At 44.3% G+C, this 12,571-nt stretch overlaps 1 protein-coding gene across 25 annotated transcripts in view; it reads right to left on the bottom strand.

Moving 5' to 3' along the window:
- Nucleotides 1–11,393, bottom strand: part of ERC2 (ELKS/RAB6-interacting/CAST family member 2) — a 906,960-nt gene extending 895,567 nt beyond the window's left edge. For 14 of the 25 annotated variants that reach the window (XR_012011918.1, XR_012011916.1, XR_012011917.1 and 11 more), the window contains exons 1-2: nt 11,239–11,393; nt 9,492–9,566 (exon numbers count right to left, since the gene is read on the bottom strand). The gene's annotated coding sequence lies outside the window, so the exon portion shown is untranslated. Of the gene's footprint in view, nt 1–6,002; nt 6,135–9,491; nt 9,567–10,015; nt 10,085–11,238 lie in introns of all 25 variants that reach the window. The other 11 variants (XM_072785829.1, XM_072785830.1, XM_072785826.1 and 8 more) reach the window with 6 other exon arrangements.
- Nucleotides 11,394–12,571: the final 1,178 nt, after the last annotated feature.

The following is a 12,571-nucleotide window of genomic DNA, read 5'->3' as shown; positions in this document are numbered from 1 at the left end:
TCTATTGTCTTCCAGGTCATTCTACCACTCCCTCACCCCAATTTCAAACCCCACATACTCCCACAAACACCCAAATCAAGTAGTTATTGCCATGAAAGTGGAATGAAAGAATAAAGAGAATTCAGCATCTATTCATGTTAGTCCCCTACTGAAACCCCTTGGTGATAAAGTTCAAACCTCGTCTCCATAGTGAAACACAGAGTCTTCACACGTGCCACTGTGTCTGGCCTCTTTCATCATCCCCCATCCCCAGCCAAGCTAATCTCCAGTTTCACAGGTCTACTTTCACCCCCTCAAATCCCAACTCTCCCATTCTCTTGCTCATCTTTGGACCTAGACCATTCCCCTCTGTTATTTGTACCATCAAAACCAAGGGTAGCCAGCTAATGCCACCTAGTGTTCCAGCTCACCCTAGGTGTCACCTTCTTTAAGAAGCCATTCTCATCCTTTATCCTGACTCTCCCAAGTCTTCCATGACAGCCTGGGTGCTCCTCCATAATAGCCTCCTTAATGTCTAGTGCCCCACTAAATACTACAATCCCTAAGCCCCTAAAAATCATTTGCTCTGTTTACAGTTGTACCCCCCTATGCCCAGCAGAGGACTGGCATAAAGCACACACACACATATGGTGAATATATAATACAAACTTAACTCCTTGTTAAAAGTCTATCATGAATGCACACTGCCCATCTTGTTTTCCAAGATAAAATAGCTAATAAAATGACAGTTCATTGATTCTTTGCATGAAAAAACTGTTGTAAAAAAATATCATTTTAGATCTGGAAAAGGACCAGATGATTTTGACACATACCAAGAGATGTTCAAATAAGGAGAAAGCTAGTGGCAAACCCAAAAATGGAACTGAGGTCTTTTGACTCACAGGTCAGTGCTCACATCTCTATATCCAAAAGAATCTGCTCTGAAGTTATTCTAAGCAACTGTTTGTGTTACTGAATTCAAGATGGGCTGTCAAAGTATTTGGAGCTTGTATGAAAAGATAGCTTTTTCTTGGACTTAACAAAAAAGGTAAAGAATGCCCCTTGTGTACCCCTGCTATCAGCTCTTTACTTGCAAGCCTAATAAACAGCAGGCACTGAAACTCAGTTGCCTTTGTATCCACCCAGCATCAAACAAGATCTACTTTCAAAGAGCTCCTAAGAATGCCAAGCTATCATCCCATTCACAACCAAACGTTCTGCATCCCCCCATGGAGAGGTTCCATGAACTAGATGGTTAAAGGGCCAAAATGCAAAACAAAGAAGGGGTAGGAGGGAACTTTACCTAGAAGGAAAAAAACACACATCACGGGAAAGAAAATACATCAAAAGCCCTCTCCTGAGAGCCAAATGTGAAAGAGTCAACAACATTGCTCCCAGGATCCTGCTCTTTGAACCACAGTTTTGCTCCTCCAGGTGATAACAGTTAACATTGAGCTGGCTGGCAGCAAGGCAGCATGGCTAATCTGCCTGAAACCATGCATAAGAAAGCCATCTTGGTAGGAGTTTGGTGGCTGCCAGTATCACCAAGAAAATAACAAGGGATCATAGTACCAATCTAACTACATATCTTGCAGAGCAGCTCAAACCTCTACCTTCAGAGCAGAGTTCACCCCCAGAGCAACTCTCAGACCCCACCTTCAGTCACCTTGGACCCCAGAGGATGAACCTCTCACTCTGACCACATCCACCTTGTTTTAGAGAAACTTGCTACATACCAACTAGTAATTACGAAGCACAACTAGATTTAGTTTCTTATATAAAACTTTGCCTTTTCCTATTATATTTAGCCACACCACTTTAGTGGAAAGTCTCTCACAGTCTGTATGAGGATCTGAGAATATTCTTGCAGAACAGTCACATTGCTCAATTTCCATTCAAGCTCTTGTCTTCTAAGCCACTAAGGAGTTGCCTTGAATTAATAGTTTGCTCTTAATACATTTACAGGGAAGGCACTTTGCTGCCTGCAATTCATTCATACTCTGATATCATGTCATGACAACTACCTTTAGGAGTGGAAAGCTGTAAGGCAAGGGAAAAAAAAAAGAAACACTATCACACACACATGCGCGCACATGTGCAAACACACTGCACACAGAGAATTGAGTGAGCAAAATATAAAATCTAAAGAATAAACCACAGCAAAGTAAAACTGCTTGTATAAGGCACCTATGATTATTGTCACTGCCCCTCTGCCTAGAGGTGTATCCTAGGGATGCCCTGCGACCCAACCCATACTTTTCATCTGCTGGGGCCACAATCTCATCATTGACTTTCAGGAACAAATAATCACTTAGTTCCTTCCTGACAGTGAAGGCAGCCTTTCTTTCCTTCCTCTTCTCTTTTTAATTCTGTTGAGTGCTCACTAGGTGCCAGCAACTAGAGATTCCCTGGAACTTCAAAGCAATAAATCTGAAAGATGAAAGTGGAAAGGGAATGCCCAAAAACTTAAATGCAGAACTTGAGACACAACACTGGAAAACAGCCAGCCAAGGGCTAAGAAAATCTGACTAGGGCAGAAGTTGAACTGGCCCAAGAAAGGGGTAACCAATTATATCAGCAATTAAGTCAGTGAGGTTGTGGCCTTTAGCTTCCACAACTGAGACAGAGTGAGTAGCAAATCACACAGAGGACTCAGCCCTAGATGCTGAAGAAAGACAGCCTGGCTTTTCCTGGTGTCTTCACAAAAACAATGGGGCCCAGTTGTTGTTTCTATTGTAATCATGGGGCCACTCACAGCACCTACTGTGGCAAGCGATAATTTAGCGACCTTGCGGGTCAAGCAGACGTGGATTCGAATTCTAGATCTGGGGCAGCCTGGGTGGCTCAACAGTTTAGCACCGCCTTCAGCCCAGGATGTGATCCTGGAGATCCAGGATCAAGTCCCACGTTGGGCTCCTTACATGGAGCCTGCTTCTCCCTCTGCCTATGTCTCTGCTTCTCTCTGTCTCTCTCATGAATCAGTAAATAAAATCTTAAAAAAAAAAAAAAAAAATTCTAGATCTGCCACGGTATTAACTTTGATCAAGTTCTTCTGTTCATTCATTCAATCAACAGACATTTATTTGAGCATCTACTATGCACTAAAGACTCTTCTAGGGAGTGCCTGGTGTCTCAACTGGTTAAGTGTCTGATTCTTGATCTCAGCTCAAGTCTTGATCTCAGAGTAATGAATTCAAGCCTCAAGTTGGGCTCCATGGGAGAAAAAAATAAAAGACTCTTGTAGGCACTGGGAATACAGCATAAAGCAAAAGCTCTTGCCTTCATAGAGCTTAGAAAATTCTTTGAGCCTCAGTTTCCTCATCTATAAAATAGGAATAATATACCTACCATTATAGGTAATCTGAAATGAGGAATATAAAGCACTTAGCACATAGTAAATGCTCAGTAAATGGTATCTTTCATAGAATAGAACTAACATCTACAACTCCCAACTAAAGTGTAAGCTCCAGGGGATCCCTGGGTGGCTCAGTGGTTTAGCGCCTGCCTTCAGCCCAGGGCGTGATCCTGGAGTCCGGGGATCGAGTCCCACATCGGGCTCCCTGCATGAAGCCTGCTTCTCCCTCTGCCTGTGTCTCTGCCTCTCTCTCTCTCTCTCTCTATCATGAATAAATAAATAAAATCTTTTAAAAAATAATTTTAAAAAATAAAGTGTAAGCTCCAACCGAAGAGCTATCTCTGGCTCAGCTCTATGCCCCTGAGTATCTATCACATTGTAGATGCTCAATAAATATTTCACAAATCAATGAATAAGTAATCAATAGTAGCCATTATTATGATAAGTGATAATCATTATTCTTCCCCAAGTCACTGAGCTCTATTACCTAAAAAAAGCAACAAGTCATTAAATTAAAGCCATTTTTTTTTTAAGTAAGGTGCACTACACAACAGACTTTTTTTTACATGAAAGTGAGTGTTACTAAACATAAGCATTCCAGTTCAAGGAATCTATTAGTATAGAGACCTGCATGGACAGCTGATATAGATGCTTTCCAATTGCTTTCCTAACCACAAAGTAAGGACAAGTTGAACAGGCTTCAGGTTGATCCAGAAGACATGTAAAAAGTTAAGTTAAATGATGGGGTGCCTGACTGGCTCAATTGGTGTAGAGTGCAATTCTTGATCTTGGGTCATGAGTTCGAGCCCCACGTTGCATGTAAAGGTTACTTAAAAATAAAATCTTTAGGGGTGTTTGGGTGGTTCAGTCAGTTAAACATCTAACTCTTGATCTCAGCTCAGTTCAAGATCTTAGAGTTGTGAGAACAAGCCCTGCATCAGGCTCTGTGCTGGGCATGGAACCTGCTTAAGATTCTTTCTCTCCCTCTCCTTCTACCCCAACTTCTCTCTCTTTCTCTCACTCTCTCACTCTACATCCCCCCAGAAAAATAATAAAATAAATATTTTTTTTAAAAAAAAGCAAGTTAAATGAAGTTTGGTACATGTACTAAAAGAGGATCAGAAAGGCTAAGCTTTAAAAAAAAAAAGTACCACATAAACAAACAATCATAAAATCTCAATGGTTTAAAACAACAAAGGTTTATATATTGGTCACATTATATGTCCCATTCCAATTGCTCATTTAGTGACTCAAGGACCCAGTTAGATGGAAGCTCCATCTCAACACCTGCTTCCATGACCATCACAGCAGAAGTGAGCACTGGATGGTCTCACACTGTAAATTAAATATTTTAGCATAGACATGACACAAGTCACTTCCAATATACACCTAGGAGAGAAAAGTAGCTGGGGAGAACATGAACGATCTCTACCACAGGTGATACAAGACTAACAAGCTGTGGAATAAATAGCAAAGGGATTTATTAAAGAGGATGCTCCAATAAAACAACTACATAGCTCTAAGGCTTTCAAATCCTAGACCTGGGAGGGTGTATAGGGATCATTTGAAAACAGTGACCTCAACATGAAGGAATCTCAAACAACATAAACTTGGACTCTGAATTTTCAGAGCAACTTTGCTTTTTTTTTTTTCCTCTCTAACTGCACTGAGGGTCCAGATAAGTTTTTATTTAGGAAAGACAAAAAAGTTTCTACAGCTGAAAAACATTTGAAAACCACTAATGTAAACCAAATCTTTTGTTTTACAGATTTAAAAAGTAGAAAGAGGGGAAAAATGGGCAGCCAGGAAGTTAAAGTGACCCCACCCCACCTCCAGGAAAGCTCCAGAATGTTTAGCAGATGTCCTTTGACAGATTTGTTGTACCGTTGCACCACCCTCTGGTCTTACCCTTCATCTCTGTTCCCTTTAACTGGCACAACAGAGCCAGAGCCAGACCCAGACCAAAATCATGTCACACAATAAATGGTATGGATGATAAGTGGTGCCCACCCTACTGCACTAAATAATGATTCACATCATCCCATTAGCAATTCTCTATATTACTCATTCCTTACTTCCTGGCAAATGTGAAGCCATTAGTAGAAGTTAATACTAACCTTCAGGAGACTTTCATTTTGTTCTCAGAAGATTACAGGTAACAGCTAGCTATGATTTGCATTCACTCAACTCCATTCTCTTCTCATGTTCCCAGCTCTGCTCTGTACCCAGCTTTTCCTCCACTTTCATTCACACTAAAGCATTAAGTATCACATACTTAAACCTCAATGGTCTTCTAACCTCCAGTCTCTGGCTTTTTCAAATCATCGTATATAGCCCATGAAATAAAACTCAAAACTTTTCAACCTGGAATCCAGTTACCCCCTCAATTTTCCCCTAACCTACTTTTCCAACATTATCTCTGCTGTAGTACTTATCCTGCCCAGCCAAAGGCAAGATGGTGGCATAGTAATGAATCCTGGATCTTGTGTAAATTCCTTAATCTGAGTTTCAATATTTTCTCCTATAAAATTGGTATGATGGCATCTACTTTGAAAGGCTCTTGAGAGAATGTAACAGTGAGAATTATGTTTGACTACAAACAGCATATAGTGGCCTGCAGGTAAGGAGGTTATTTGTTTTATGCAATAAGAAGTATGGGAGGGGGCACCTGGGTGGCTCAGTCAGTCTTGATTTCAGCTCAGGTCATGATTTCAGGGTTCTGGGATCTAGCCCCACGTTGGGCTCCATGCTGGGCATGGAGCCTGCTTAAGATTCTCTCTCTTCCCTCTGCCCCTCTCCCCTAAAAAAAAAGAAAAAAGTATGGGAGAAGTCAGTTTAGGCTGGTACTATGGCTCAACAACATCATCAAGATCACGATCCTTCCAAGTTCCAGCTTTGCTGGAATTTTTTAATACATGGTCCTATCTTTGTCGTTGTGGTTGGCTGTGGGCCTTTCAGGCATTGCACCCGGGTTCCCAGCAGCAGGAAGCAGAAAGGGGCCAAAGTTGTTGGGGTATCATAGCCAAATGTGTCATCCTTACTAAGCTTTCAAGAAAGCCCCCAACTGGGAATCCCTGGGTGGCTCAGCGGTTTGGCACCTGCCTTTGGCCCAGGGAGCGATCCTGGAATCCCGGGATCGAGCCCCGCTTTGGGCTCCCAGTGTGGAGCCTGCTTCTCCCTCTGCCTGTGTCTCTGCCTCTCTCTCTCTCTCTCTCTCTCTCTCTCTCTATGTCTATCATAAATAAATAAATAAAATCTTTAAAAAAAAGAAAGAAAAGAAAAGAAAAGAAAGCCCCCAACCAACAACATCCACTTATTCATTATAAGACCTGAGTCTCATGGCCACTCTAGGCTGTTAAGGTCATCTTGGAAAGTGAGATGGGCTTATTTCCATCTCAAACAAAATTGGGGTTCTTTCAGTTAGAAAGGAGAGAATGAATATTGGATAAGCAATCAGTACTGTCTATCCCAATATTAAATTATATATTTTATGTAAAGTGAGAAGCACAGTGGTTAATAGCTCAATAAAAGTCAAATTGTAATTACTGCTATTATTATAATTACTATTGTTATTATTATTATTCATCTATCTTACCCTCTGGCCAAATGAAATAACTCATTATATCTAGATGTTCTTCTTACATTTTTACTAATATATATCTAAATGCTCTCTATATATCTCCAACATTATCTCTGCTTCAAGGTCCAGGAAAATGCCATTTCATCCAGGAAGTGTTTCTGATACTTACTCCTAATAATAAGCTCTATGGTGGCAGATCCCATTTCAGATAAAAACTCCTGTGTTCCTTATTCCATTGAGTATAGTCTCTTGGAACACAGTAGGTTCTAATAAACAGTGCCTTGATAATTTAAGTAATTCATGTACATACTCATACCCACATTTATAGTCAATCCTTTAGAATCAAACATGGTATATTCCTGAACTGTAAAAGTTAAACACACTACTAGCTTTATATGTTATAAAGCTTGTTGTGGGAGTGAGGAGATGAAGACTGTATTCCCCAAGAATAAAAAGAAAAAATCATAAAATTCTCTAAAACACCATACTTTTTACATGTTGTGGCAGTTCTGATTATAGTTCATCAAATATTCCCTCCTCTACTATGGGCAGAGTCTGCTTTTACCCATGGATGTTGATCTTCACTATGGGACATGCCATGTCCAAAAAGTTTTTTTGTGAAAATGACATTGCTTGTGCAGTTTGACTCAGCTATCAAATCCAGTTATCTGCCACAAGAGGGGTATGTCTCAAGCAGCTGCTATCCCTTCCTCCTGGGCCCCAGAAAACATGAGGAGCAGACCAGAACAAAACATGCAGCCAACAGCAGAGCCACCTCAGGAGCTCAGCCTAGATCAGCCAAATCATGGCCAACCTAAAAACTCAGGAGTGTGAAAATGAATACCTGTTGCTGTAAGTCAAGAAGTTTTGATACACAGCAAAACTTGACTAATGTAACTTTTATCAATTGGTGTATTTTAGAATTTCTTACATATTAATTCACTTTGTTCCTTTTCTTCACTCAAGAAAGAACAGATTGAAGAACCTGCTTTTGGTACACCCAGTGATGTTTCTCCTTGGATCAACTGTTTTAGATATAAGACCTACAATTTTCATTAATATCAGTGCTTTTCCATTTTCCATTTGTTCTATTTTTCCAAAATAATGAAAGTCACAATAAAGAAACTAAACCATTGGCTGGCAAGTAGGTCTCTCATATAACAGCCAAAATGTTAACTTCTTTGCTGATAAAAGGGGTTAAAGGGTGTCCCTAGTTTAAAAAAGAAGAAGAAGAAGAAGAAGAAGAAGAAGAAGAAGAAGAAGAAGAAGAAGAAGAAGGTGATGATGATTACACAAAGTTAACCTCAACCAAGTCAAAGACTATCTGTTGAGGTAAATTTATGGATTCCAACACCATATCCTTATATTTGAGGATATCTGTTTAGACAAACCATGACCATTGCATTTCACCAATGGGAAGATACCAATAAGGCTTAAGTCTTACGACTTTTTCAACATAATAAAACAAGAGGGCCATACTATTCCAGTAAAATAATTTAAAATACAATTATATTAAAAAAATCACTAATGAAATGGAGTCACTTTATAAGTGAAAGAGAAAATAAAATTCCAATCCCTTAGGAAAAGGAAAAAAAGCCAACTGAATGATAAGAGCATGTATTCAACCAATACCAATTCTGAACTCCAGCTGGAAATTTAAGGTATCAGTAAAAGTAGAATAGTGTGGATTTTGTTTTGTTTTACCTTCTTTTAAATAATCATCATTACATTTGGAACCAAATTTCCACTGGGCCAAAAGCTGACTTACAGGAAATATATAATACCCAAGGTTACCAAATTTGTCTATTGGTAAAGTGATGGCCTTTGGTCTTCAGAGTGGCAAGGCACACAGTGCAAAGACCATTAACATCGCAATGGATTCAACAGAATAGGCCCTATGTGTGCTGGGAGAGTCCATACTTCAGAATGGACACATACAGACAGCAGGACCAAAATTTGAATTCAAGGCCACAGCCAAGGTCAAAGGCTCTGGGTCAGAGAAATTTGACTCAAGTGCTCACTCTTACACTAAACTGTGGCAAGATACATAATTCCTTTTAGCTTCCTTATCTGTAATTTGGGGGAAATAATAATAACCCCTACCTTATAGAAGCTCTGAAAGTTTTTAAAAAGATAGTGTATGAAAATATTCCACAAAGTGCTAGCATATGCAACAGCAATAATAATAATAATAGTAATAATACTACCCTGACAAAGCTGGCTGGTACATGAAAACCATCCTAATCAGTGTACTCTGGCCCACAATCTGTTCACAAAATAATGAATGCATGGCTTTCTATCATATCCAGATACAGCTTCTATAAGGTAACAGGATCAACCAGTAAATTTTCTACTGAATTCAGGAAGAAGGGCATTGAAAAAAATAAGCCTTTCACTTATAGAGAATTGAGGAGGAGCTGGTCCTTCCTGCTGCCCACACTCCATCCACCCATGAAAGTCTTGCTGGTGAAACCATGCTTCCGTCACCATCCACACACCGCCCTCCCAAACTGTGCAGGGCTTTTATTAAAGCACAGAGGCAGAAGACAAGATGGCTCACCTTAGAAGCAAACTCACCTTAAAGGCAAACTCTTCCACCCTCCAGAAAGGATCTGGCTTGACCCCACTGCCACCTCCAAACTGACAGCCAAACTGTAAGTGAAGAAGGCAAATCCTCACTTCCAGAAGTTGTTACACCGTCAAAAACTAAAAGAACCCCTTCTATTTATGGCAGTCCTAACAAAGTATGCTTGTCTGCTTCAAAAATATCTTATAAATCCATTAATAGAGCCAAGAGCCAAGTACTACTGTATACTGAGAAAACAATGTGACTTTACAAGGACAAGAGTGACCATAGGAGACAAAGTGCCACACCCTTTTTCCCAAATAGCTCAACAGTAAATGGTGTCTCTTATAAGGGAGGCTGCAATTCTAGAAAAATAGGTGAACGATTCTAAACCCCAATGAGCCCCCTCACCACTGAATTTCTTATACAGATCCATTTCCTTTTCATTTTTAAGCCAATGGCCTGAGCATCCCCAACTACTACAACTAGTGAGAAGAGAAGGGGGAGAGAAGAAACAAACACAAGTCAAGCATACTTGCTTCTAAGCCCATTTTCGAAGAGTTTTCTCCCCGCTGGTCTGCCTCTCACAGCTGGAGCCTCATACCTGGTGGAAACCAATGGTTAAGTAAAACCACTGATTTAAAAAGCCAACCAGGAAACTAACCATGACAAGTGGGAGCTGCCCTCCTCTCCCGAGCGTTGATTGGCTCTTGAGGTTTTACCGGTCCCCGTTCTGCCCACATAAGTGGCAGGTGTGACTGTCAATCACAGAGGGACCTGACAATTCACCACTCCGGGAGTAAATTGCCTTTCATCCAGCAAAGGCAGGTAGCCGCCTAAAATCGATGCGCTCCTAACAGAGCAGACTCTCCCTCTCTGGCAAGGAGAACAGAGACCCTTAAGTACAAAATAAATAAGGCCGGGCCGACCCGAGAGTTTATGAGCGCTGTTTTATTATCCCGCACCAAGCAGCCCTTAATCTTCACCGTCCTAAGATGATCTTTGAAAAGGCTCGCACCAAATCTTTTTTAAAAAATGAAAATAAAAAATTAAGTGCCACCTCCTAAGTACCCCCCCTCCTTTTCTTGTATAATTCGGAGGTGGGGAGAGGCACGAAAGGACTATCGTTCAGTTTAATTGCACATCCCTTCGTTTTCATGCACCACCACCCTCTACCCCTCCCCAGTAAAGCCGGCTTCATTTTCCCTGACACGGATTTTTTTTTTTTTCTTTTTTCTTAACACTGTCCCCTCGGAGCCCACCGAGGCAGCCAGGCACCCCACCCCCCTGCACTAGGGCTGCTCCCCCTTTCTCCACTTTGTTCTGCTTGGGGTTCCCGAGCCCCTTGCCCCTGCGAACACCCCACCCCTCGAGGCAAGAGGGGGGAAAAGCCGGGAGGAGAAGGATGGGGAGCCGGGGAGAAGGAAGACGATGGCAGTGAGGGTGGCTGCCGGGGAGGGACTGCGGGAGGTGGCCCGGGCCGCCGGGGGAGCGAGCGGCCACCGCGCGCCAGAGCAAGCCGTGCACTTGTTCCGATCCGGGGGTTTCTCCATCAAGGCAGATCCGCCCTTAGGCCGCCCCATCCTTCCCCCCGCCCCAACAGCCCCGGGGGAGGCGGATGGTTCACCCCTCGGCTCCCCGCGATAACGCATTGCAGCTCCCCACGAGTGAGGGGGACCCGGCACGAGGGATGCCCGGCTCGGGCGCCCCGCGGGAACCCGGCGCCCGGCGGCCGCGGCCCCGGCGTCGACGTCTCACCTTTGCGATGCTCGCCCCGGGGCCGTCCCACATGGATTTTTACAACCTCACGTCGCCCTGGCCCCGGGCGGCCGGGAGGAGCCGGAGCCGGCGCCGGAGCCGGAGCCCGAGCCCGAGCCCGAGCGAGCAGCAGCGGGAGGAGGAGCGGGAGGTGGAGCGGCGCGGGGAGCGGGGGGGAGGGGGAGGGGAGGGAGGGAGGGAGGGAGGGAGGGAGGGAGGGCAAGGCGCGCAGGGCCGGGGCCGGGCGCGGGGCCGGGCGGGGCTGGCGGCCGAGGGGGCGGCACCCGCCGCAGTCCCGAGACGCGCGCCCGCGCCGCGCCGCCAGGGCTGCGCTCCGCGGGGCCCCCCGCCCGGCCGCTCGGCGCGCTCGCCCGCTCGCCTGCTGGCCGCGGCCCTGACTCACATTCCCAGCATTCCCGAGGAGCGGCTGGGGGGGCCGGGGCCGGGGCCGGGGCCGGGGCCGGGGCCGGGGCGCGGGCGCCTCCGCGGGGGGCAGCAGAGAGCGCGCGGCCCCGGGCGGCGGGGTCCTCGCGGCGCTCCTCGCAGGCAGCTGCCTGCTGGAAGCACCTGCCCCTCCTCCCCTGCCCCGAGGCCCCTTCCCCGGGACTCCCTCCCAAAGGCTGCCAAGCACTCCTGGGACAGGTCAGGTGGCTTTGGCAACAGGGGCAGGGATGGCCCTTGGTGGAGAGGATGCAGCTGTCTTTTAAGTTAAGCTTTAGAGTATGGGGGGGGGGGGAGGGGGGGCGGGAATCAAGGTTCCCAGACTCTGGCAGCCTCCCATTAGCTTAATCTTCTTTAGGAGAGTGAAGGGATTTCATAAGATTTTCACTTTTCTTGTTGCCCCAAGGAAAAGAGCTAATGGAAGATGGAAAAAAGGAGCAAGGAAAAAAATCATCAGCAGCAGCCTCATCGTTGTCATTCACTGAGTGACCCTTCTCTGTGCCCCGCAACGGGTGTGCATTGCCCCCATCTAAGGTAGAAAGATGGTGTCTGAGTTCATTTACACACACACATACACACGCCTCAAGGTAATGTGCAAGCAGGATTGGACACCTTTTTTCATTACAAAAAGCTTCCACCCAACAAGTCTGGAGCCCCAGCCACTACCATTTTATATTAGAAAGGGGGACTCCAAACCTCACTGGGATCTCCAGATTTGGTCTCTCACTGAGTAGTCAATTTGCAAAACTAGAGCAGTGATTTCCTTCCTGTCCTGATGAGTCTGCTGCCAGCAATTTCAGTGGCCAGATCTAAATGTCTCCTGCTGGGAAGCTTGAGCAAATGAAGCTAAATTCAGCCATGGGCTGTCTGGGTGAGCAGAGGTATGGTATCA

The sequence above is a fragment of the Canis lupus genome, chromosome 19 (assembly GCF_048164855.1).
Source record: "Canis lupus baileyi chromosome 19, mCanLup2.hap1, whole genome shotgun sequence".
Classification (NCBI taxonomy): domain Eukaryota; kingdom Metazoa; phylum Chordata; class Mammalia; order Carnivora; family Canidae; genus Canis; species Canis lupus.
This window is presented reverse-complemented; position numbering and strand designations above follow the sequence as displayed.